The sequence below is a fragment of the Apostichopus japonicus genome, chromosome 17 (assembly GCF_037975245.1).
Source record: "Apostichopus japonicus isolate 1M-3 chromosome 17, ASM3797524v1, whole genome shotgun sequence".
Lineage (NCBI taxonomy): Eukaryota > Metazoa > Echinodermata > Holothuroidea > Aspidochirotida > Stichopodidae > Apostichopus > Apostichopus japonicus.
In genome coordinates this window covers 17,262,545-17,282,322 of record NC_092577.1, presented here as the reverse complement: position 1 = coordinate 17,282,322, position 19,778 = coordinate 17,262,545, and the positions used below count along the sequence as shown (strand labels likewise).

Sequence of the window (19,778 nt, the reverse complement as noted above, 5' to 3'; positions counted from 1 at the left end):
AAATAAAAGCCTGCGGCACCCAGTATTCCCCCAGGCGGTCACCCATCCAAGTACTGACTGCGCTCTACGTTGCTTGACTTCGGTGATCGGACGAGAACCGGTATAGTCAACGTGATGTGGCCGTAGACATAACAAGAGGTCAATGTAGGCCATTTCAATTTCTCATCGTCGTGGCAACATAGTGTTATCAATTATGAAAATAAAAGCCTGCGGCACCCAGTATTCCCCCAGGCGGTCACCCATCCAAGTACTGACTGCGCTCTACGTTGCTTGACTTCGGTGATCGGACGAGAACCGGTATAGTCAACGTGATATGGCCGTAGACATTCCAAGAGGCGAAATGTAGGCTAGTTGTCTGGTAGGTTATGATTAGTGGATTTAATATATATATTATACATGAATGGATTTAATATATATTATGTTAATCTGTATTTTACATATATATGTAGACAATTCTAATATATAAAAACAAACGAGTTATTTATTAATATATTCGATTTTCAAATCGCTTTCCTCGTGGCAAGACACTTTCCTTGTGGAAAGACAATGAAGGCCATTTCAATTTCTCATCGTCGTGGCAACATAGTGTTATCAATTATGAAAATAAAAGCCTGCGGCACCCAGTATTCCCCCAGGCGGTCACCCATCCAAGTACTGACTGCGCTCTACGTTGCTTGACTTCGGTGATCGGACGAGAACCGGTATAGTCAACGTGATGTGGCCGTAGACATAAAAACCGGTCAATGTAGGCCATTTCAATTTCTCATCATCGTCGTGTTATCAATTATGAAAATAAAAGCCTACGGCACCCAGTATTCCCAGGCGGTCACCCATCCAAGTACTGACTGCGCTCTACGTTGCTTGACTTCGGTGATCGGACGAGAACCGGTATAGTCAACGTGATGTGGCCGTAGACATAAAAACCGGTCAATGTAGGCCATTTCAATTTCTCATCGTCGTGGCAACATAGTGTTATCAATTATAAAAAATAAAAGCCTACGGCACCCAGTATTCCCAGGCGGTCACCCATCCAAGTACTGACTGCGCTCTACGTTGCTTGACTTCGGTGATCGGACGAGAACCGGTATAGTCAACGTGATGTGGCCGTAGACATAACAAGAGGTCAATGTAGGCCATTTCAATTTCTCATCATCGTCGTGTTATCAATTATGAAAATAAAAGCCTACGGCACCCAGTATTCCCAGGCGGTCACCCATCCAAGTACTGACTGCGCTCTACGTTGCTTGACTTCGGTGATCGGACGAGAACCGGTATAGTCAACGTGATGTGGCCGTAGACATAACAAGAGGTCAATGTAGGCCATTTCAATTTCTCATCGTCGTGGCAACATAGTGTTATCAATTATGAAAATAAAAGCCTGCGGCACCCAGTATTCCCCCAGGCGGTCACCCATCCAAGTACTGACTGCGCTCTACGTTGCTTGACTTCGGTGATCGGACGAGAACCGGTATAGTCAACGTGATATGGCCGTAGACATTCCAAGAGGTGAAATGTAGGCTACTTGTCTGGTAGGTTATGATCAGTGGATTTAATATATAAATTATACATGAATGGATTTAATATATATTATGTTAATCTATATTTGACATATATCTAGAAAATTCTAATATATAAAAACAAACGAGGTATTTATTAATATATTCGATTTTCAAATCGCTTTCCTTGTGGCAAGACACTTTCCTTGTGGAAAGACAATGAAGGCCATTTCAATTTCTCATCGTCGTGGCAACATAGTGTTATCAATTATGAAAATAAAAGCCTACGGCACCCAGTATTCCCAGGCGGTCACCCATCCAAGTACTGACTGCGCTCTACGTTGCTTGACTTCGGTGATCGGACGAGAACCGGTATAGTCATCGTGATGTGGCCGTAGACATTCCAAGAGGCGAAATGTAGGCTAGTTGTCTGGTAGGTTATGATTAGTGGATTTAATATATATATTTATTTATTTATTTATTTGTTTTTCCACAGAAGTACAAAGCGGAGGGAAGTCTTCCATAAAGCTTAAAAGCTTAACAAAGTGGAAGACTCCCTAAAGAAAAAAAAAAAATGAATAAATACAAATTGAATGTTTGTTACATAATGAACAGAAACTGCTGAAGTAAATAACTCATTTACATAATTTAATATGATGATATCAATTCTTTTTTTAAACATTTCTTAAATGAATTCTTTGTAGCCTTAGATTTAACGGTATTGCTTAATGAGTTCCATAACTTAGTTGCACGGTTGCGAAAGCTGCGTGTACCTAATTTCGTATGATAGAAGTTGCAATGAGCATTTTGTCTATTTCGGGTATTATAATTGTATAATTCTACATTAATTGTATAGAAATTATGAAAGGAACCCGGAAGTAGCCCATGCCATGCTTTATACGTAAATACAGCAAGTTGTAGCCTTATAATATCATTTAATTTCAGCAGGTTTTGACCTTTAAACAATGGACTAGTATGCTGACGAAATGCAGCATGTGTTATGTTACGTATTGCGCCTTTTTGTAGTTTATTGAGACGGTCAAGACAAGTTATGTTAGCACCAGACCAAATAATAGAACAGTAGGACAGATGAGGTAGAATGAGCGTATTATAAATCATTCTTAGAATGTGTGTCGGTAGGAAATGTTTTATTATAGCGAGTATACCAATGTTCCTTGCGACCTTAGAACAGATTGCTGAAATATGTTGTTGCCAACTTAGTTTTGAATCAATATATACACCTAAAAATTTTATGTAGTCAACATTGTTAATTGGTGTACCATTCATATTAATGTTGTGAACTTGAGGAGGGTTGTTGGATGAATTAAAAACAATGTAGTGTGTCTTGTTGACATTGATAGAAAGCTTGTTTGACCGAAACCAGTTACTAAACTTTTCTAGTTCATTAGATACAGTAATAGGTAGGATGCTAATGTTGTCAGAGTCAAAAAAAATAGTGGTGTCATCAGCAAACAAAGTAACTTTTGCAATATTGGACACTTGACATATGTCGTTTACATAAATAATGAATAACAGAGGTCCCAGGATAGATCCCTGTGGTACACCACAAGGGACTTGGGCAAGATCAGAGTTATGTGACTTATACGCAGTAAATTGGTGACGGTGAGATAGGTAGCTGTCGAACCAATTCAGAGTAGTACCTCTTATACCATTAAAGTGCATCTTATTCAGTAAAATAGAATGATTAATGGTATCAAACGCTTTACTTAAGTCTAGGAATACACCAATGCAAGTCTTACGTTGATCAAGTTTACTGTAGAGATTATCAATTGCATCTGCCAGGGCGAGCTCAGTGGAGTGATTGTATCGAAATCCGTACTGTTGTTTATTAAGAATGTTGTGTTTGTCCAAGAATCTACAAATACGATTAAACAATAGTCTTTCTATAAGTTTCGCAAAACAAGAGAGTAACGATATTGGCCGGTAATTTTCATATGCATTGTTCTGGCCATTTTTGTAAATTGGTAAGACTTTAGCAATTTTTAACTTGTCTGGAAAGACACCTGTATTAAATGATAGGTTACAAATATGGGCAAGTGGTGTGACAATATACTTAGCGGCCTGTTTGATAATATCAGGACTGAAATCGTCATATCCTGCAGCCTTTTTGGGTTTAATTGCAGTGTTGATCGTTTTCAGTAATTCTTCTTCTGTCACGGGGAATATGAACACAGAGTTTGGGTTGGGATTTCTGCTTTTATGCCAAAAAATCTCAGCTTTTTCAAGGGGTTTAATCTTGCTGGCCAGTGAAGGGCCTACATTTACAAAGTAATTGTTAAAACCATTAGCAATTTCCTGGTTGTCTGTGACAACGTTTTGGTTATGGTGAAAGGCCGTAGGATATGACGATTGACTGGCATTTTTATGTAAGAGTTCATTGACTGTTTTCCAGGTACCATTAATGTTATTATTGCTCTCGATAAATTTACTGTGAAAGTATAGTTTCTTTGATGTTCTGATAATATTTGTTAATTTATTTCGATAAATAAGGTATACCTTCTTGTTATTCGATGTTGGATCCTTTAATTGGCGTCTATACAATTGATTTTTCTTTTTTATTGATTTTAATATACCACTAGTAATCCAAGGATGTCTCTTTTTACGTTTCTTCCTTACATTAATAACCTGCACTGGAAAACAGTCATTGTACATATCACTAAAATGATGAAAAAATACATTATAGGATACATTAGCATCCTTTTCATTAAGAACATCATCCCATTGCTTACATTCTAATTGGGAAATAAAATTACTGATATTATTTATATTGTAATTACGAATACGTTTACTATCTCTATTATAGATTCTAAGTCTTGAATTATTGTCAAGGAAGATGGGAAAGTGGTCGGTAATATCGGTTACAAATATGCCTGAGTTAATTGCAGAATTATCATTAGTAAATATGTTATCAATTAAAGTAGACGATGTACTTGCAACACGGGTAGGATTTGTTATTGCTGGATAAAAATTATTCGAGAAAGCTAAGTTGAGGAAATCTGTAGATAAGTGGTCGTCAAGTAAGTTAATGTTGAAATCACCCATGATATAAGAATTACTACGTGATTCTGTTAATTTGCCATAAATGTTTTGCACATGAAAATAAAAGTCGTCATAAGAACCCGTCGGTGGTCTATAAATAATACCAATAACGTAATGCTTACTGCCATTTTGGGGTGTGATCTCTATGAAAAGAGACTCAATTGAGTCATTAAATACAGAGAGATCGTCTCTGCATTTGTAATTATAGTTCTTTTTAATGTATAAACAAACCCCACCTCCCCTTCTTTTATGGCGGTGTTTTTCTACAAGTCGATAATTATTAATATTGATGATGGATGTATTATTATTGTCATTCAACCAAGTTTCCGTAAAGCCCATGATCGAGAATTCGTTATTAAGTAATGAGATGAAAGTGGTAATATTATCAAAATTTTTGTTAAGACTCCTACTGTTCATATTGAAAATGGTAAGACCATTACTAGGGGGTAAATTATTATACTTATCGATGTTATAATACTCACAGGAAATATTATCCCTTGTTTCTATTTTGTTTTTTGTTGGATCCATTAAAACAAGAAAGAGTATGATGACGATGACGATATAGAAGTGAGGTTTGATTGTTTTTGCTTGTTACGGTTCTTGCCTTGCTAAGGTTTGGTGTTGGTATTTTCTTCTTGTGTCTTACAAAAATGAAGTTGTCCTCATCCAAAGACATCTGCCTTTTAAGGTGTGCCATAGAGTCATTTACAGTTTCAGTGGTGTCTCCATTACTTCCTGGTTTGTAGTCGGGTTTTCTTTGTAGTCGGGATTTCTGTGCTTCGTCGGTGGGATTTTTCTTGGTCGCTGTGGTCGTAGCCTTCGCTTTCTTGGGAGATTTCGGTTGTTTCTGCTGTGGCTGGGTGTTGGTAGGCAGAGTCTCCTCAATTTGGTCCTTGTTCCGGTTGGCTTGATCTACCGTGTCAGGAGGTTGCACTGTGGGTTGAGCTGGTGGGCCCCCGGGAACTGTTTCCTTGTTGGCGCTCTCAGTGACGTTAGAAGGTTCAGTTTCTGTGTCCATCTCACCATTGTCTGAAGGCTTCTCTGGTTCGACATCGTTATCTTCCTCAGGTGGTTGCTCCGTGCATAGGAAACTTTTATGACCAAAGTTTTGGCATCTAAAGCACTTTATCCTAGGGCAACGGCTCTCCGTGTGGCCCTGGTTATTACATTCTCTACATACGTACTGGGGACATTCTTTCATGACATGGGTGTCGCTCAAGCAGTTGTTACAGACTTTAGATTGGCTGTTGTGTTTAAGTCTTAGATGTACACCAGCAATCGTAATTGCGTAGGGCAGGCTTTTGGCATTATTTGGCAACTGTACTCTTACGAATCGAATACCGTTTTCCACGTCTGGATAGTCGGAATAGTATTTTCGCGTCCATTTGGATTTAATTGAGCATCCGTATTCCTCTAGCTTAGCCGAAAGTTCTTCGTCAGAAATGTAACAGGGTACCCCAAAAAGACTCACCGTTAGTATAAATTTTTCCACTCCGGTAACATTACAATGGTCGCCTTTAATATTAAGGCCGGTTTCCTGGATAAGTTCCGCATCAGATTCATTCTTCAATGTCACAATCCAGTGCCCTGACGTCTTAACACATCCCACAATTCTATTATTCCCAAGATCCTCAGATATCGATTTCAGTATGTCTCCATAGCTATGTCCATTGTCAAATACCCTAACACTGTTAGTTTTCAAACGTTGTATTGATGGTTTCGCGGAACCCATGTTCGCACTAGCACACGCCTTGGCGGCCTTCGTCGCCTTGGCGACTTCAAAAATTACCTACAAAACTCCTACAGTTTAACGGTCCAAAATGAAACACAGTAATAAAAACCCGCTAGCATCCAAGAACTTGGATGTTGCAGGTTGAAGAAAACGTGGAACAAGTAAGTTCGAAAAAAGTAACAAAGAAAACAGCTAACAAAGAGCACAACCAACCGCGCCACGACTGTATCACACTGTATCCACTGTATCACACTGTATCACACCACGACATATATTATACATGAATGGATTTAATATATATTATGTTAATCTATATTTTACATCTATATGTAGAAAATTCTAATATATAAAAACAAACGAGTTATTTATTAATATATTCGATTTTCAAATCGCTTTCCTCGTGGCAAGACACTTTCCTTGTGGAAAGACAATGAAGGCCATTTCAATTTCTCATCGTCGTGGCAACATAGTGTTATCAATTATGAAAATAAAAGCCTGCGGCACCCAGTATTCCCAGGCGGTCACCCATCCAAGTACTGACTGCGCTCTACGTTGCTTGACTTCGGTGATCGGACGAGAACCGGTATAGTCAACGTGATATGGCCGTAGACATTCCAAGAGGTGAAATGTAGGCTACTTGTCTGGTAGGTTATGATCAGTGGATTTAATATATATATTATACATGAATGGATTTAATATATATTATGTTAATCTATATTTTACATATATATCTAGAAAATTCTAATATATAAAAACAAACGAGGTATTTATTAATATATTCGATTTTCAAATCGCTTTCCTCGTGGCAAGACACTTTCCTTGTGGAAAGACAATGAAGGCCATTTCAATTTCTCATCGTCGTGGCAACATAGTGTTATCAATTATGAAAATAAAAGCCTACGGCACCCAGTATTCCCAGGCGGTCACCCATCCAAGTACTGACTGCGCTCTACGTTGCTTGACTTCGGTGATCGGACGAGAACCGGTATAGTCATCGTGATGTGGCCGTAGACATTCCAAGAGGCGAAATGTAGGCTAGTTGTCTGGTAGGTTATGATTAGTGGATTTAATATATATATTATACATGAATGGATTTAATATATATTATGTTAATCTATATTTTACATCTATATGTAGAAAATTCGAATATATAAAAACAAACGAGTTATTTATTAATATATTCGATTTTCAAATCGCTTTCCTCGTGGCAAGACACTTTCCTTGTGGAAAGACAATGAAGGCCATTTCAATTTCTCATCGTCGTGGCAACATAGTGTTATCAATTATGAAAATAAAAGCCTGCGGCACCCAGTATTCCCCCAGGCGGTCACCCATCCAAGTACTGACTGCGCTCTACGTTGCTTGACTTCGGTGATCGGACGAGAACCGGTATAGTCAACGTGATGTGGCCGTAGACATAAAAACCGGTCAATGTAGGCCATTTCAATTTCTCATCATCGTCGTGTTATCAATTATGAAAATAAAAGCCTACGGCACCCAGTATTCCCAGGCGGTCACCCATCCAAGTACTGACTGCGCTCTACGTTGCTTGACTTCGGTGATCGGACGAGAACCGGTATAGTCAACGTGATGTGGCCGTAGACATAAAAACCGGTCAATGTAGGCCATTTCAATTTCTCATCATCGTCGTGTTATCAATTATGAAAATAAAAGCCTACGGCACCCAGTATTCCCAGGCGGTCACCCATCCAAGTACTGACTGCGCTCTACGTTGCTTGACTTCGGTGATCGGACGAGAACCGGTATAGTCAACGTGATGTGGCCGTAGACATAAAAACCGGTCAATGTAGGCCATTTCAATTTCTCATCGTCGTGGCAACATAGTGTTATCAATTATAAAAAATAAAAGCCTACGGCACCCAGTATTCCCAGGCGGTCACCCATCCAAGTACTGACTGCGCTCTACGTTGCTTGACTTCGGTGATCGGACGAGAACCGGTATAGTCAACGTGATATGGCCGTAGACATTCCAAGAGGTGAAATGTAGGCTACTTGTCTGGTAGGTTATAATCAGTGGATTTAATATATATATTATACATGAATGGATTTAATATATATTATGTTAATCTATATTTTACATATATATCTAGAAAATTCTAATATATAAAAACAAACGAGGTATTTATTAATATATTCGATTTTCAAATCGCTTTCCTCGTGGCAAGACACTTTCCTTGTGGAAAGACAATGAAGGCCATTTCAATTTCTCATCGTCGTGGCAACATAGTGTTATCAATTATGAAAATAAAAGCCTGCGGCACCCAGTATTCCCAGGCGGTCACCCATCCAAGTACTGACTGCGCTCTACGTTGCTTGACTTCGGTGATCGGACGAGAACCGGTATAGTCAACGTGATATGGCCGTAGACATTCCAAGAGGTGAAATGTAGGCTACTTGTCTGGTAGGTTATGATCAGTGGATTTAATATATATATTATACATGAATGGATTTAATATATATTATGTTAATCTATATTTTACATATATATCTAGAAAATTCTAATATATAAAAACAAACGAGGTATTTATTAATATATTCGATTTTCAAATCGCTTTCCTCGTGGCAAGACACTTTCCTTGTGGAAAGACAATGAAGGCCATTTCAATTTCTCATCGTCGTGGCAACATAGTGTTATCAATTATGAAAATAAAAGCCTACGGCACCCAGTATTCCCAGGCGGTCACCCATCCAAGTACTGACTGCGCTCTACGTTGCTTGACTTCGGTGATCGGACGAGAACCGGTATAGTCATCGTGATGTGGCCGTAGACATTCCAAGAGGCGAAATGTAGGCTAGTTGTCTGGTAGGTTATGATTAGTGGATTTAATATATATATTATACATGAATGGATTTAATATATATTATGTTAATCTATATTTTACATCTATATGTAGAAAATTCGAATATATAAAAACAAACGAGTTATTTATTAATATATTCGATTTTCAAATCGCTTTCCTCGTGGCAAGACACTTTCCTTGTGGAAAGACAATGAAGGCCATTTCAATTTCTCATCGTCGTGGCAACATAGTGTTATCAATTATGAAAATAAAAGCCTGCGGCACCCAGTATTCCCCCAGGCGGTCACCCATCCAAGTACTGACTGCGCTCTACGTTGCTTGACTTCGGTGATCGGACGAGAACCGGTATAGTCAACGTGATGTGGCCGTAGACATAAAAACCGGTCAATGTAGGCCATTTCAATTTCTCATCATCGTCGTGTTATCAATTATGAAAATAAAAGCCTACGGCACCCAGTATTCCCAGGCGGTCACCCATCCAAGTACTGACTGCGCTCTACGTTGCTTGACTTCGGTGATCGGACGAGAACCGGTATAGTCAACGTGATGTGGCCGTAGACATAAAAACCGGTCAATGTAGGCCATTTCAATTTCTCATCATCGTCGTGTTATCAATTATGAAAATAAAAGCCTACGGCACCCAGTATTCCCAGGCGGTCACCCATCCAAGTACTGACTGCGCTCTACGTTGCTTGACTTCGGTGATCGGACGAGAACCGGTATAGTCAACGTGATGTGGCCGTAGACATAAAAACCGGTCAATGTAGGCCATTTCAATTTCTCATCGTCGTGGCAACATAGTGTTATCAATTATAAAAAATAAAAGCCTACGGCACCCAGTATTCCCAGGCGGTCACCCATCCAAGTACTGACTGCGCTCTACGTTGCTTGACTTCGGTGATCGGACGAGAACCGGTATAGTCAACGTGATATGGCCGTAGACATTCCAAGAGGTGAAATGTAGGCTACTTGTCTGGTAGGTTATAATCAGTGGATTTAATATATATATTATACATGAATGGATTTAATATATATTATGTTAATCTATATTTTACATATATATCTAGAAAATTCTAATATATAAAAACAAACGAGGTATTTATTAATATATTCGATTTTCAAATCGCTTTCCTCGTGGCAAGACACTTTCCTTGTGGAAAGACAATGAAGGCCATTTCAATTTCTCATCGTCGTGGCAACATAGTGTTATCAATTATGAAAATAAAAGCCTGCGGCACCCAGTATTCCCAGGCGGTCACCCATCCAAGTACTGACTGCGCTCTACGTTGCTTGACTTCGGTGATCGGACGAGAACCGGTATAGTCAACGTGATATGGCCGTAGACATTCCAAGAGGTGAAATGTAGGCTACTTGTCTGGTAGGTTATGATCAGTGGATTTAATATATATATTATACATGAATGGATTTAATATATATTATGTTAATCTATATTTGACATATATATCTAGAAAATTCTAATATATAAAAACAAACGAGGTATTTATTAATATATTCGATTTTCAAATCGCTTTCCTCGTGGCAAGACACTTTCCTTGTGGAAAGACAATGAAGGCCATTTCAATTTCTCATCGTCGTGGCAACATAGTGTTATCAATTATGAAAATAAAAGCCTACGGCACCCAGTATTCCCAGGCGGTCACCCATCCAAGTACTGACTGCGCTCTACGTTGCTTGACTTCGGTGATCGGACGAGAACCGGTATAGTCATCGTGATGTGGCCGTAGACATTCCAAGAGGCGAAATGTAGGCTAGTTGTCTGGTAGGTTATGATTAGTGGATTTAATATATATATTATACATGAATGGATTTAATATATATTATGTTAATCTATATTTTACATCTATATGTAGAAAATTCGAATATATAAAAACAAACGAGTTATTTATTAATATATTCGATTTTCAAATCGCTTTCCTCGTGGCAAGACACTTTCCTTGTGGAAAGACAATGAAGGCCATTTCAATTTGTCATCGTCGTGGCAACATAGTGTTATCAATTATGAAAATAAAAGCCTGCGGCACCCAGTATTCCCAGGCGGTCACCCATCCAAGTACTGACTGCGCTCTACGTTGCTTGACTTCGGTGATCGGACGAGAACCGGTATAGTCAACGTGATGTGGCCGTAGACATAAAAAGAGGTCAATGTAGGCCATTTCAATTTCTCATCATCGTCGTGTTATCAATTATGAAAATAAAAGCCTACGGCACCCAGTATTCCCAGGCGGTCACCCATCCAAGTACTGACTGCGCTCTACGTTGCTTGACATCGGTGATCGGACGAGAACCGGTATAGTCAACGTGATGTGGCCGTAGACATAACAAGAGGTCAATGTAGACCATTTCAATTTCTCATCATCGTCGTGTTATCAATTATGAAAATAAAAGCCTACGGCACCCAGTATTCCCAGGCGGTCACCCATCCAAGTACTGACTGCGCTCTACGTTGCTTGACTTCGGTGATCGGACGAGAACCGGTATAGTCATCGTGATGTGGCCGTAGACATTCCAAGAGGCGAAATGTAGGCTAGTTGTCTGGTAGGTTATGATTAGTGGATTTAATATATATATTATACATGAATGGATTTAATATATATTATGTTAATCTATATTTTACATCTATATGTAGAAAATTCGAATATATAAAAACAAACGAGTTATTTATTAATATATTCGATTTTCAAATCGCTTTCCTCGTGGCAAGACACTTTCCTTGTGGAAAGACAATGAAGGCCATTTCAATTTCTCATCGTCGTGGCAACATAGTGTTATCAATTATGAAAATAAAAGCCTGCGGCACCCAGTATTCCCAGGCGGTCACCCATCCAAGTACTGACTGCGCTCTACGTTGCTTGACTTCGGTGATCGGACGAGAACCGGTATAGTCATCGTGATGTGGCCGTAGACATAAAAAGAGGTCAATGTAGGCCATTTCAATTTCTCATCATCGTCGTGTTATCAATTATGAAAATAAAAGCCTACGGCACCCAGTATTCCCAGGCGGTCACCCATCCAAGTACTGACTGCGCTCTACGTTGCTTGACTTCGGTGATCGGACGAGAACCGGTATAGTCAACGTGATGTGGCCGTAGACATAACAAGAGGTCAATGTAGGCCATTTCAATTTCTCATCATCGTCGTGTTATCAATTATGAAAGTAAAAGCCTACGGCACCCAGTATTCCCAGGCGGTCACCCATCCAAGTACTGACTGCGCTCTACGTTGCTTGACTTCGGTGATCGGACGAGAACCGGTATAGTCAACGTGATGTGGCCGTAGACATAACAAGAGGTCAATGTAGGCCATTTCAATTTCTCATCGTCGTGGCAACATAGTGTTATCAATTATGAAAATAAAAGCCTGCGGCACCCAGTATTCCCCCAGGCGGTCACCCATCCAAGTACTGACTGCGCTCTACGTTGCTTGACTTCGGTGATCGGACGAGAACCGGTATAGTCAACGTGATATGGCCGTAGACATTCCAAGAGGTGAAATGTAGGCTACTTGTCTGGTAGGTTATAATCAGTGGATTTAATATATATATTATACATGAATGGATTTAATATATATTATGTTAATCTATATTTTACATATATATCTAGAAAATTCTAATATATAAAAACAAACGAGGTATTTATTAATATATTCGATTTTCAAATCGCTTTCCTCGTGGCAAGACACTTTCCTTGTGGAAAGACAATGAAGGCCATTTCAATTTCTCATCGTCGTGGCAACATAGTGTTATCAATTATGAAAATAAAAGCCTGCGGCACCCAGTATTCCCAGGCGGTCACCCATCCAAGTACTGACTGCGCTCTACGTTGCTTGACTTCGGTGATCGGACGAGAACCGGTATAGTCAACGTGATATGGCCGTAGACATTCCAAGAGGTGAAATGTAGGCTACTTGTCTGGTAGGTTATGATCAGTGGATTTAATATATATATTATACATGAATGGATTTAATATATATTATGTTAATCTATATTTTACATATATATCTAGAAAATTCTAATATATAAAAACAAACGAGGTATTTATTAATATATTCGATTTTCAAATCGCTTTCCTCGTGGCAAGACACTTTCCTTGTGGAAAGACAATGAAGGCCATTTCAATTTCTCATCGTCGTGGCAACATAGTGTTATCAATTATGAAAATAAAAGCCTACGGCACCCAGTATTCCCAGGCGGTCACCCATCCAAGTACTGACTGCGCTCTACGTTGCTTGACTTCGGTGATCGGACGAGAACCGGTATAGTCATCGTGATGTGGCCGTAGACATTCCAAGAGGCGAAATGTAGGCTAGTTGTCTGGTAGGTTATGATTAGTGGATTTAATATATATATTATACATGAATGGATTTAATATATATTATGTTAATCTATATTTTACATCTATATGTAGAAAATTCTAATATATAAAAACAAACGAGTTATTTATTAATATATTCGATTTTCAAATCGCTTTCCTCGTGGCAAGACACTTTCCTTGTGGAAAGACAATGAAGGCCATTTCAATTTCTCATCGTCGTGGCAACATAGTGTTATCAATTATGAAAATAAAAGCCTGCGGCACCCAGTATTCCCCCAGGCGGTCACCCATCCAAGTACTGACTGCGCTCTACGTTGCTTGACTTCGGTGATCGGACGAGAACCGGTATAGTCAACGTGATGTGGCCGTAGACATAACAAGAGGTCAATGTAGGCCATTTCAATTTCTCATCATCGTCGTGTTATCAATTATGAAAATAAAAGCCTACGGCACCCAGTATTCCCAGGCGGTCACCCATCCAAGTACTGACTGCGCTCTACGTTGCTTGACATCGGTGATCGGACGAGAACCGGTATAGTCAACGTGATGTGGCCGTAGACATAACAAGAGGTCAATGTAGACCATTTCAATTTCTCATCATCGTCGTGTTATCAATTATGAAAATAAAAGCCTACGGCACCCAGTATTCCCAGGCGGTCACCCATCCAAGTACTGACTGCGCTCTACGTTGCTTGACTTCGGTGATCGGACGAGAACCGGTATAGTCATCGTGATGTGGCCGTAGACATTCCAAGAGGCGAAATGTAGGCTAGTTGTCTGGTAGGTTATGATTAGTGGATTTAATATATATATTATACATGAATGGATTTAATATATATTATGTTAATCTGTATTTTACATATATATGTAGACAATTCTAATATATAAAAACAAACGAGTTATTTATTAATATATTCGATTTTCAAATCGCTTTCCTCGTGGCAAGACACTTTCCTTGTGGAAAGACAATGAAGGCCATTTCAATTTCTCATCGTCGTGGCAACATAGTGTTATCAATTATGAAAATAAAAGCCTGCGGCACCCAGTATTCCCCCAGGCGGTCACCCATCCAAGTACTGACTGCGCTCTACGTTGCTTGACTTCGGTGATCGGACGAGAACCGGTATAGTCAACGTGATGTGGCCGTAGACATAAAAACCGGTCAATGTAGGCCATTTCAATTTCTCATCATCGTCGTGTTATCAATTATGAAAATAAAAGCCTACGGCACCCAGTATTCCCAGGCGGTCACCCATCCAAGTACTGACTGCGCTCTACGTTGCTTGACTTCGGTGATCGGACGAGAACCGGTATAGTCAACGTGATGTGGCCGTAGACATAAAAACCGGTCAATGTAGGCCATTTCAATTTCTCATCGTCGTGGCAACATAGTGTTATCAATTATAAAAAATAAAAGCCTACGGCACCCAGTATTCCCAGGCGGTCACCCATCCAAGTACTGACTGCGCTCTACGTTGCTTGACTTCGGTGATCGGACGAGAACCGGTATAGTCAACGTGATGTGGCCGTAGACATAACAAGAGGTCAATGTAGGCCATTTCAATTTCTCATCATCGTCGTGTTATCAATTATGAAAATAAAAGCCTACGGCACCCAGTATTCCCAGGCGGTCACCCATCCAAGTACTGACTGCGCTCTACGTTGCTTGACTTCGGTGATCGGACGAGAACCGGTATAGTCAACGTGATGTGGCCGTAGACATAACAAGAGGTCAATGTAGGCCATTTCAATTTCTCATCGTCGTGGCAACATAGTGTTATCAATTATGAAAATAAAAGCCTGCGGCACCCAGTATTCCCCCAGGCGGTCACCCATCCAAGTACTGACTGCGCTCTACGTTGCTTGACTTCGGTGATCGGACGAGAACCGGTATAGTCAACGTGATATGGCCGTAGACATTCCAAGAGGTGAAATGTAGGCTACTTGTCTGGTAGGTTATAATCAGTGGATTTAATATATATATTATACATGAATGGATTTAATATATATTATGTTAATCTATATTTTACATCTATATGTAGAAAATTCGAATATATAAAAACAAACGAGTTATTTATTAATATATTCGATTTTCAAATCGCTTTCCTCGTGGCAAGACACTTTCCTTGTGGAAAGACAATGAAGGCCATTTCAATTTCTCATCGTCGTGGCAACATAGTGTTATCAATTATGAAAATAAAAGCCTGCGGCACCCAGTATTCCCAGGCGGTCACCCATCCAAGTACTGACTGCGCTCTACGTTGCTTGACTTCGGTGATCGGACGAGAACCGGTATAGTCAACGTGATATGGCCGTAGACATTCCAAGAGGTGAAATGTAGGCTACTTGTCTGGTAGGTTATGATCAGTGGATTTAATATATATATTATACATGAATGGATTTAATATATATTATGTTAATCTATATTTTACATATATATCTAGAAAATTCTAATATATAAAAACAAACGAGGTATTTATTAATATATTCGATTTTCAAATCGCTTTCCTCGTGGCAAGACACTTTCCTTGTGGAAAGACAATGAAGGCCATTTCAATTTCTCATCGTCGTGGCAACATAGTGTTATCAATTATGAAAATAAAAGCCTACGGCACCCAGTATTCCCCAGGCGGTCACCCATCCAAGTACTGACTGCGCTCTACGTTGCTTGACTTCGGTGATCGGACGAGAACCGGTTATAGTCATCGTGATGTGGCCGTAGACATTCCAAGAGGCGAAATGTAGGCTAGTTGTCTGGTAGGTTATGATTAGTGGATTTAATATATATATTATACATGAATGGATTTAATATATATTATGTTAATCTATATTTTACATCTATATGTAGAAAATTCGAATATATAAAAACAAACGAGTTATTTATTAATATATTCGATTTTCAAATCGCTTTCCTCGTGGCAAGACACTTTCCTTGTGGAAAGACATTGAAGGCCATTTTCAATTTGTCATCGTCGTGGCAACATAGTGTTATCAATTATGAAAATAAAAGCCTGCGGCACCCAGTATTCCCAGGCGGTCACCCATCCAAGTACTGACTGCGCTCCTACGTTGCTTGACTTCGGTGATCGGACGAGAACCGGTATAGTCAACGTGATGTGGCCGTAGACATAAAAAGAGGTCAATGTAGGCCATTTCAATTTCTCATCATCGTCGTGTTATCAATTATGAAAATAAAAGCCTACGGCACCCAGTATTCCCAGGCGGTCACCCATCCAAGTACTGACAGCGCTCTACGTTGCTTGACATCGGTGATCGGACGAGAACCGGTATAGTCAACGTGATGTGGCCGTAGACATAACAAGAGGTCAATGTAGACCATTTCAATTTCTCATCATCGTCGTGTTATCAATTATGAAAATAAAAGCCTACGGCACCCAGTATTCCCAGGCGGTCACCCATCCAAGTACTGACTGCGCTCTACGTTGCTTGACTTCGGTGATCGGGACGAGAACCGGTATAGTCATCGTGATGTGGGCCGTAGACATTCAAGAGGCGAAATGTAGGCTAGTTGTCTGGTAGGTTATGATCAGTGGATTTAATATATATTATACATGAATGGATTTAATATATATTATGTCAATCTGTATTTTACATATATATGTAGACAATTCTAATATATAAAAACAAACGAGTTATTTATTAATATATTCGATTTTCAAATCGCTTTCCTCGTGGCAAGACACTTTCCTTGTGAAAGACAATGAAGGCCATTTCAATTTGTCATCGTCGTGGCAACATAGTGTTATCAATTATGAAAATAAAAGCCTGCGGGCACCCAGGTATTCCCAGGCGGTCACCCATCCAAGTACTGACTGCGCTCTACGTTGCTTGACTTCGGTGATCGGACGAGAACCGGTATAGTCAACGTGATGTGGCCGTAGACATAAAAAGAGGTCAATGTAGGCCATTTCAATTTCTCATCATCGTCGTGTTATCAATTATGAAAATAAAAGCCTACGGCACCCAGTATTCCCAGGCGGTCACCCATCCAAGTACTGACTGCGCTCTACGTTGCTTGACATCGGTGATCGGACGAGAACCGGTATAGTCAACGTGATGTGGCCGTAGACATAACAAGAGGTCAATGTAGACCATTTCAATTTCTCATCATCGTCGTGTTATCAATTATGAAAATAAAAGCCTACGGCACCCAGTATTCCCAGGCGGTCACCCATCCAAGTACTGACTGCGCTCTACGTTGCTTGACTTCGGTGATCGGACGAGAACCGGTATAGTCATCGTGATGTGGCCGTAGACATTCCAAGAGGCGAAATGTAGGCTAGTTGTCTGGTAGGTTATGATTAGTGGATTTAATATATATATTATACATGAATGGATTTAAATATAGATTATGTTAATCTATATTTTTACATCTATATGTAGAAAATTCTAATATATAAAAACAAACGAGTTATTTATTAATATATTCGATTTTCAAATCGCTTTCCTCGTGGCAAGACACTTTCCTTGTGGAAAGACAATGAAGGCCATTTCAATTTCTCATCGTCGTGGCAACATAGTGTTATCAATTATGAAAATAAAAGCCTGCGGCACCCAGTATTCCCAGGCGGTCACCCATCCAAGTACTGACTGCGCTCTACGTTGCTTGACTTCGGTGATCGGACGAGAACCGGTATAGTCATCGTGATGTGGCCGTAGACATAAAAAGAGGTCAATGTAGGCCATTTCAATTTCTCATCATCGTCGTGTTATCAATTATGAAAATAAAAGCCTACGGCACCCAGTATTCCCAGGCGGTCACCCATCCAAGTACTGACTGCGCTCTACGTTGCTTGACTTCGGTGATCGGACGAGAACCGGTATAGTCAACGTGATGTGGCCCGTAGACATAACAAGAGGTCAATGTAGGCCATTTCAATTTCTCATCGTCGTGGCAACATAGTGTTATCAATTATGAAAATAAAAGCCTGCGGCACCCAGTATTCCCCCAGGCGGTCACCCATCCAAGTACTGACTGCGTCTACGTTGCTTGACTTCGGTGATCGGACGAGAACCGGTATAGTCAACGTGATATGGCCGTAGACATTCCAAGAGGTGAAATGTAGGCTACTTGTCTGGTAGGTTATAATCAGTGGATTTAATATATATATTATACATGAATGGATTTAATATATATTATGTTAATCTATATTTTACATATATATCTAGAAAATTCTAATATATAAAAACAAACGAGGTATTTATTAATATATTCGATTTTCAAATCGCTTTCCTCGTGGCAAGACACTTTCCTTGTGGAAAGACAATGAAGGCCATTTCAATTTCTCATCGTCGTGGCAACATAGTGTTATCAATTATGAAAATAAAAGCCTGCGGCACCCAGTATTCCCAGGCGGTCACCCATCCAAGTACTGACTGCGCTCTACGTTGCTTGACTTCGGTGATCGGACGAGAACCGGTATAGTCAACGTGATATGGCCGTAGACATTCCAAGAGGTGAAATGTAGGCTACTTGTCTGGTAGGTTATGATCAGTGGATTTAATATATATATTATACATGAATGGATTTAATATATATTATGTTAATCTATATTTTACATATATATCTAGAAAATTCTAATATATAAAAAACAAACGAGGTATTTATTAATATATTCGATTTTCAAATCGCTTTCCTCGTGGGCAAGACACTTTCCTTGTGGAAAGACAATGAAGGCCATTTCAATTTCTCATCGTCGTGGCAACATAGTGTTATCAATTATGAAAATAAAAGCCTACGGCACCCAGTATTCCCAGGCGGTCACCCATCCAAGTACTGACTGCGCTCTACGTTGCTTGACTTCGGTGATCGGACGAGAACCGGTATAGTCATCGTGATGTGGCCGTAGACATTCCAAGAGGCGAAATGTAGGCTAGTTGTCCTGGTAGGTTATGATTAGTGGATTTAATATATATATTATACATGAATGGATTTAATATATATTATGTTAATCTATATTTTACATCTATATGTAGAAAATTCTAATATATAAAAAACAAACGAGTTATTTTATTAATATATTCGATTTTCAAATCGCTTTCCTCGTGGCAAGACACTTTCCTTGTGGAAAGACAATGAAGGCCATTTCAATTTCTCATCGTCGTGGCAACATTGTGTTATCAATTATGAAAATAAAAGCCTGCGGCACCCAGTATTCCCCAGGCGGTCACCCATCCCAAGTACTGACTGCGCTCTACGTTGCTTGACTTCGGTGATCGGACGAGAACCGGTATAGTCAACGTGATGTGGCCGTAGACATAAACAAGAGGTCATGTAGGCCATTTCAATTTCTCATCATCGTCGTGTTATCAATTA

At 39.6% G+C, this 19,778-nt stretch overlaps 20 non-coding genes and 33 pseudogenes across 20 annotated transcripts; all 53 read right to left on the bottom strand.

Moving 5' to 3' along the window:
- Nucleotides 1-7: 7 nt before the first annotated feature.
- On the bottom strand, nt 8-128 carry LOC139957279 (5S ribosomal RNA; annotated as a pseudogene).
- A 76-nt stretch (nt 129-204) lies between these two features.
- LOC139957158 (5S ribosomal RNA) lies at nt 205-325 on the bottom strand (annotated as a pseudogene).
- Nucleotides 326-608: 283 nt separating this feature from the next.
- LOC139957278 (5S ribosomal RNA) lies at nt 609-729 on the bottom strand (annotated as a pseudogene).
- A 68-nt stretch (nt 730-797) lies between these two features.
- On the bottom strand, nt 798-916 carry LOC139955294 (5S ribosomal RNA). Its single transcript, XR_011788539.1, has one exon. It is a non-coding gene; the product is annotated as a 5S ribosomal RNA (ribosomal RNA).
- Nucleotides 917-993: 77 nt separating this feature from the next.
- Nucleotides 994-1,112, bottom strand: LOC139955293 (5S ribosomal RNA). The gene has a single exon (XR_011788538.1). It is a non-coding gene; the product is annotated as a 5S ribosomal RNA (ribosomal RNA).
- A 68-nt stretch (nt 1,113-1,180) lies between these two features.
- On the bottom strand, nt 1,181-1,299 carry LOC139955292 (5S ribosomal RNA). Its single transcript, XR_011788537.1, has one exon. It is a non-coding gene; the product is annotated as a 5S ribosomal RNA (ribosomal RNA).
- Nucleotides 1,300-1,375: 76 nt separating this feature from the next.
- Nucleotides 1,376-1,496, bottom strand: LOC139957157 (5S ribosomal RNA; annotated as a pseudogene).
- A 281-nt stretch (nt 1,497-1,777) lies between these two features.
- LOC139956251 (5S ribosomal RNA) lies at nt 1,778-1,896 on the bottom strand (annotated as a pseudogene).
- Nucleotides 1,897-6,780: 4,884 nt separating this feature from the next.
- LOC139955670 (5S ribosomal RNA) lies at nt 6,781-6,899 on the bottom strand. The gene has a single exon (XR_011788902.1). It is a non-coding gene; the product is annotated as a 5S ribosomal RNA (ribosomal RNA).
- Nucleotides 6,900-7,182: 283 nt separating this feature from the next.
- Nucleotides 7,183-7,301, bottom strand: LOC139956250 (5S ribosomal RNA; annotated as a pseudogene).
- A 283-nt stretch (nt 7,302-7,584) lies between these two features.
- On the bottom strand, nt 7,585-7,705 carry LOC139957277 (5S ribosomal RNA; annotated as a pseudogene).
- Nucleotides 7,706-7,773: 68 nt separating this feature from the next.
- LOC139955291 (5S ribosomal RNA) lies at nt 7,774-7,892 on the bottom strand. The gene has a single exon (XR_011788536.1). It is a non-coding gene; the product is annotated as a 5S ribosomal RNA (ribosomal RNA).
- Nucleotides 7,893-7,960: 68 nt separating this feature from the next.
- On the bottom strand, nt 7,961-8,079 carry LOC139955289 (5S ribosomal RNA). The gene has a single exon (XR_011788534.1). It is a non-coding gene; the product is annotated as a 5S ribosomal RNA (ribosomal RNA).
- A 77-nt stretch (nt 8,080-8,156) lies between these two features.
- Nucleotides 8,157-8,275, bottom strand: LOC139956408 (5S ribosomal RNA). Its single transcript, XR_011789374.1, has one exon. It is a non-coding gene; the product is annotated as a 5S ribosomal RNA (ribosomal RNA).
- A 283-nt stretch (nt 8,276-8,558) lies between these two features.
- On the bottom strand, nt 8,559-8,677 carry LOC139955668 (5S ribosomal RNA). The gene has a single exon (XR_011788901.1). It is a non-coding gene; the product is annotated as a 5S ribosomal RNA (ribosomal RNA).
- A 283-nt stretch (nt 8,678-8,960) lies between these two features.
- LOC139956249 (5S ribosomal RNA) lies at nt 8,961-9,079 on the bottom strand (annotated as a pseudogene).
- A 283-nt stretch (nt 9,080-9,362) lies between these two features.
- LOC139957275 (5S ribosomal RNA) lies at nt 9,363-9,483 on the bottom strand (annotated as a pseudogene).
- A 68-nt stretch (nt 9,484-9,551) lies between these two features.
- Nucleotides 9,552-9,670, bottom strand: LOC139955288 (5S ribosomal RNA). The gene has a single exon (XR_011788533.1). It is a non-coding gene; the product is annotated as a 5S ribosomal RNA (ribosomal RNA).
- Nucleotides 9,671-9,738: 68 nt separating this feature from the next.
- Nucleotides 9,739-9,857, bottom strand: LOC139955287 (5S ribosomal RNA). The gene has a single exon (XR_011788532.1). It is a non-coding gene; the product is annotated as a 5S ribosomal RNA (ribosomal RNA).
- Nucleotides 9,858-9,934: 77 nt separating this feature from the next.
- On the bottom strand, nt 9,935-10,053 carry LOC139956396 (5S ribosomal RNA). Its single transcript, XR_011789373.1, has one exon. It is a non-coding gene; the product is annotated as a 5S ribosomal RNA (ribosomal RNA).
- Nucleotides 10,054-10,336: 283 nt separating this feature from the next.
- LOC139955667 (5S ribosomal RNA) lies at nt 10,337-10,455 on the bottom strand. The gene has a single exon (XR_011788900.1). It is a non-coding gene; the product is annotated as a 5S ribosomal RNA (ribosomal RNA).
- A 283-nt stretch (nt 10,456-10,738) lies between these two features.
- On the bottom strand, nt 10,739-10,857 carry LOC139956247 (5S ribosomal RNA; annotated as a pseudogene).
- A 283-nt stretch (nt 10,858-11,140) lies between these two features.
- Nucleotides 11,141-11,259, bottom strand: LOC139956579 (5S ribosomal RNA; annotated as a pseudogene).
- Nucleotides 11,260-11,327: 68 nt separating this feature from the next.
- Nucleotides 11,328-11,446, bottom strand: LOC139956474 (5S ribosomal RNA; annotated as a pseudogene).
- Nucleotides 11,447-11,514: 68 nt separating this feature from the next.
- LOC139956246 (5S ribosomal RNA) lies at nt 11,515-11,633 on the bottom strand (annotated as a pseudogene).
- A 283-nt stretch (nt 11,634-11,916) lies between these two features.
- On the bottom strand, nt 11,917-12,035 carry LOC139956990 (5S ribosomal RNA; annotated as a pseudogene).
- Nucleotides 12,036-12,103: 68 nt separating this feature from the next.
- LOC139955286 (5S ribosomal RNA) lies at nt 12,104-12,222 on the bottom strand. Its single transcript, XR_011788531.1, has one exon. It is a non-coding gene; the product is annotated as a 5S ribosomal RNA (ribosomal RNA).
- A 68-nt stretch (nt 12,223-12,290) lies between these two features.
- On the bottom strand, nt 12,291-12,409 carry LOC139955285 (5S ribosomal RNA). Its single transcript, XR_011788530.1, has one exon. It is a non-coding gene; the product is annotated as a 5S ribosomal RNA (ribosomal RNA).
- A 76-nt stretch (nt 12,410-12,485) lies between these two features.
- LOC139957156 (5S ribosomal RNA) lies at nt 12,486-12,606 on the bottom strand (annotated as a pseudogene).
- A 283-nt stretch (nt 12,607-12,889) lies between these two features.
- On the bottom strand, nt 12,890-13,008 carry LOC139955666 (5S ribosomal RNA). Its single transcript, XR_011788899.1, has one exon. It is a non-coding gene; the product is annotated as a 5S ribosomal RNA (ribosomal RNA).
- Nucleotides 13,009-13,291: 283 nt separating this feature from the next.
- On the bottom strand, nt 13,292-13,410 carry LOC139956245 (5S ribosomal RNA; annotated as a pseudogene).
- A 283-nt stretch (nt 13,411-13,693) lies between these two features.
- On the bottom strand, nt 13,694-13,814 carry LOC139957274 (5S ribosomal RNA; annotated as a pseudogene).
- Nucleotides 13,815-13,882: 68 nt separating this feature from the next.
- On the bottom strand, nt 13,883-14,001 carry LOC139956473 (5S ribosomal RNA; annotated as a pseudogene).
- Nucleotides 14,002-14,069: 68 nt separating this feature from the next.
- Nucleotides 14,070-14,188, bottom strand: LOC139956244 (5S ribosomal RNA; annotated as a pseudogene).
- A 283-nt stretch (nt 14,189-14,471) lies between these two features.
- LOC139957273 (5S ribosomal RNA) lies at nt 14,472-14,592 on the bottom strand (annotated as a pseudogene).
- Nucleotides 14,593-14,660: 68 nt separating this feature from the next.
- On the bottom strand, nt 14,661-14,779 carry LOC139955284 (5S ribosomal RNA). The gene has a single exon (XR_011788529.1). It is a non-coding gene; the product is annotated as a 5S ribosomal RNA (ribosomal RNA).
- Nucleotides 14,780-14,856: 77 nt separating this feature from the next.
- LOC139955283 (5S ribosomal RNA) lies at nt 14,857-14,975 on the bottom strand. Its single transcript, XR_011788528.1, has one exon. It is a non-coding gene; the product is annotated as a 5S ribosomal RNA (ribosomal RNA).
- A 68-nt stretch (nt 14,976-15,043) lies between these two features.
- On the bottom strand, nt 15,044-15,162 carry LOC139955282 (5S ribosomal RNA). Its single transcript, XR_011788527.1, has one exon. It is a non-coding gene; the product is annotated as a 5S ribosomal RNA (ribosomal RNA).
- A 76-nt stretch (nt 15,163-15,238) lies between these two features.
- On the bottom strand, nt 15,239-15,359 carry LOC139957155 (5S ribosomal RNA; annotated as a pseudogene).
- Nucleotides 15,360-15,642: 283 nt separating this feature from the next.
- Nucleotides 15,643-15,761, bottom strand: LOC139955665 (5S ribosomal RNA). Its single transcript, XR_011788898.1, has one exon. It is a non-coding gene; the product is annotated as a 5S ribosomal RNA (ribosomal RNA).
- A 283-nt stretch (nt 15,762-16,044) lies between these two features.
- LOC139957406 (5S ribosomal RNA) lies at nt 16,045-16,165 on the bottom strand (annotated as a pseudogene).
- A 284-nt stretch (nt 16,166-16,449) lies between these two features.
- On the bottom strand, nt 16,450-16,569 carry LOC139957233 (5S ribosomal RNA; annotated as a pseudogene).
- Nucleotides 16,570-16,637: 68 nt separating this feature from the next.
- On the bottom strand, nt 16,638-16,756 carry LOC139957041 (5S ribosomal RNA; annotated as a pseudogene).
- Nucleotides 16,757-16,824: 68 nt separating this feature from the next.
- Nucleotides 16,825-16,945, bottom strand: LOC139957252 (5S ribosomal RNA; annotated as a pseudogene).
- Nucleotides 16,946-17,224: 279 nt separating this feature from the next.
- LOC139957403 (5S ribosomal RNA) lies at nt 17,225-17,345 on the bottom strand (annotated as a pseudogene).
- A 68-nt stretch (nt 17,346-17,413) lies between these two features.
- LOC139956472 (5S ribosomal RNA) lies at nt 17,414-17,532 on the bottom strand (annotated as a pseudogene).
- Nucleotides 17,533-17,600: 68 nt separating this feature from the next.
- On the bottom strand, nt 17,601-17,719 carry LOC139956243 (5S ribosomal RNA; annotated as a pseudogene).
- Nucleotides 17,720-18,004: 285 nt separating this feature from the next.
- On the bottom strand, nt 18,005-18,123 carry LOC139956989 (5S ribosomal RNA; annotated as a pseudogene).
- A 68-nt stretch (nt 18,124-18,191) lies between these two features.
- Nucleotides 18,192-18,311, bottom strand: LOC139956821 (5S ribosomal RNA; annotated as a pseudogene).
- A 76-nt stretch (nt 18,312-18,387) lies between these two features.
- LOC139957408 (5S ribosomal RNA) lies at nt 18,388-18,507 on the bottom strand (annotated as a pseudogene).
- Nucleotides 18,508-18,790: 283 nt separating this feature from the next.
- On the bottom strand, nt 18,791-18,909 carry LOC139955664 (5S ribosomal RNA). Its single transcript, XR_011788897.1, has one exon. It is a non-coding gene; the product is annotated as a 5S ribosomal RNA (ribosomal RNA).
- A 285-nt stretch (nt 18,910-19,194) lies between these two features.
- On the bottom strand, nt 19,195-19,313 carry LOC139956242 (5S ribosomal RNA; annotated as a pseudogene).
- Nucleotides 19,314-19,599: 286 nt separating this feature from the next.
- On the bottom strand, nt 19,600-19,720 carry LOC139957401 (5S ribosomal RNA; annotated as a pseudogene).
- Nucleotides 19,721-19,778: the final 58 nt, after the last annotated feature.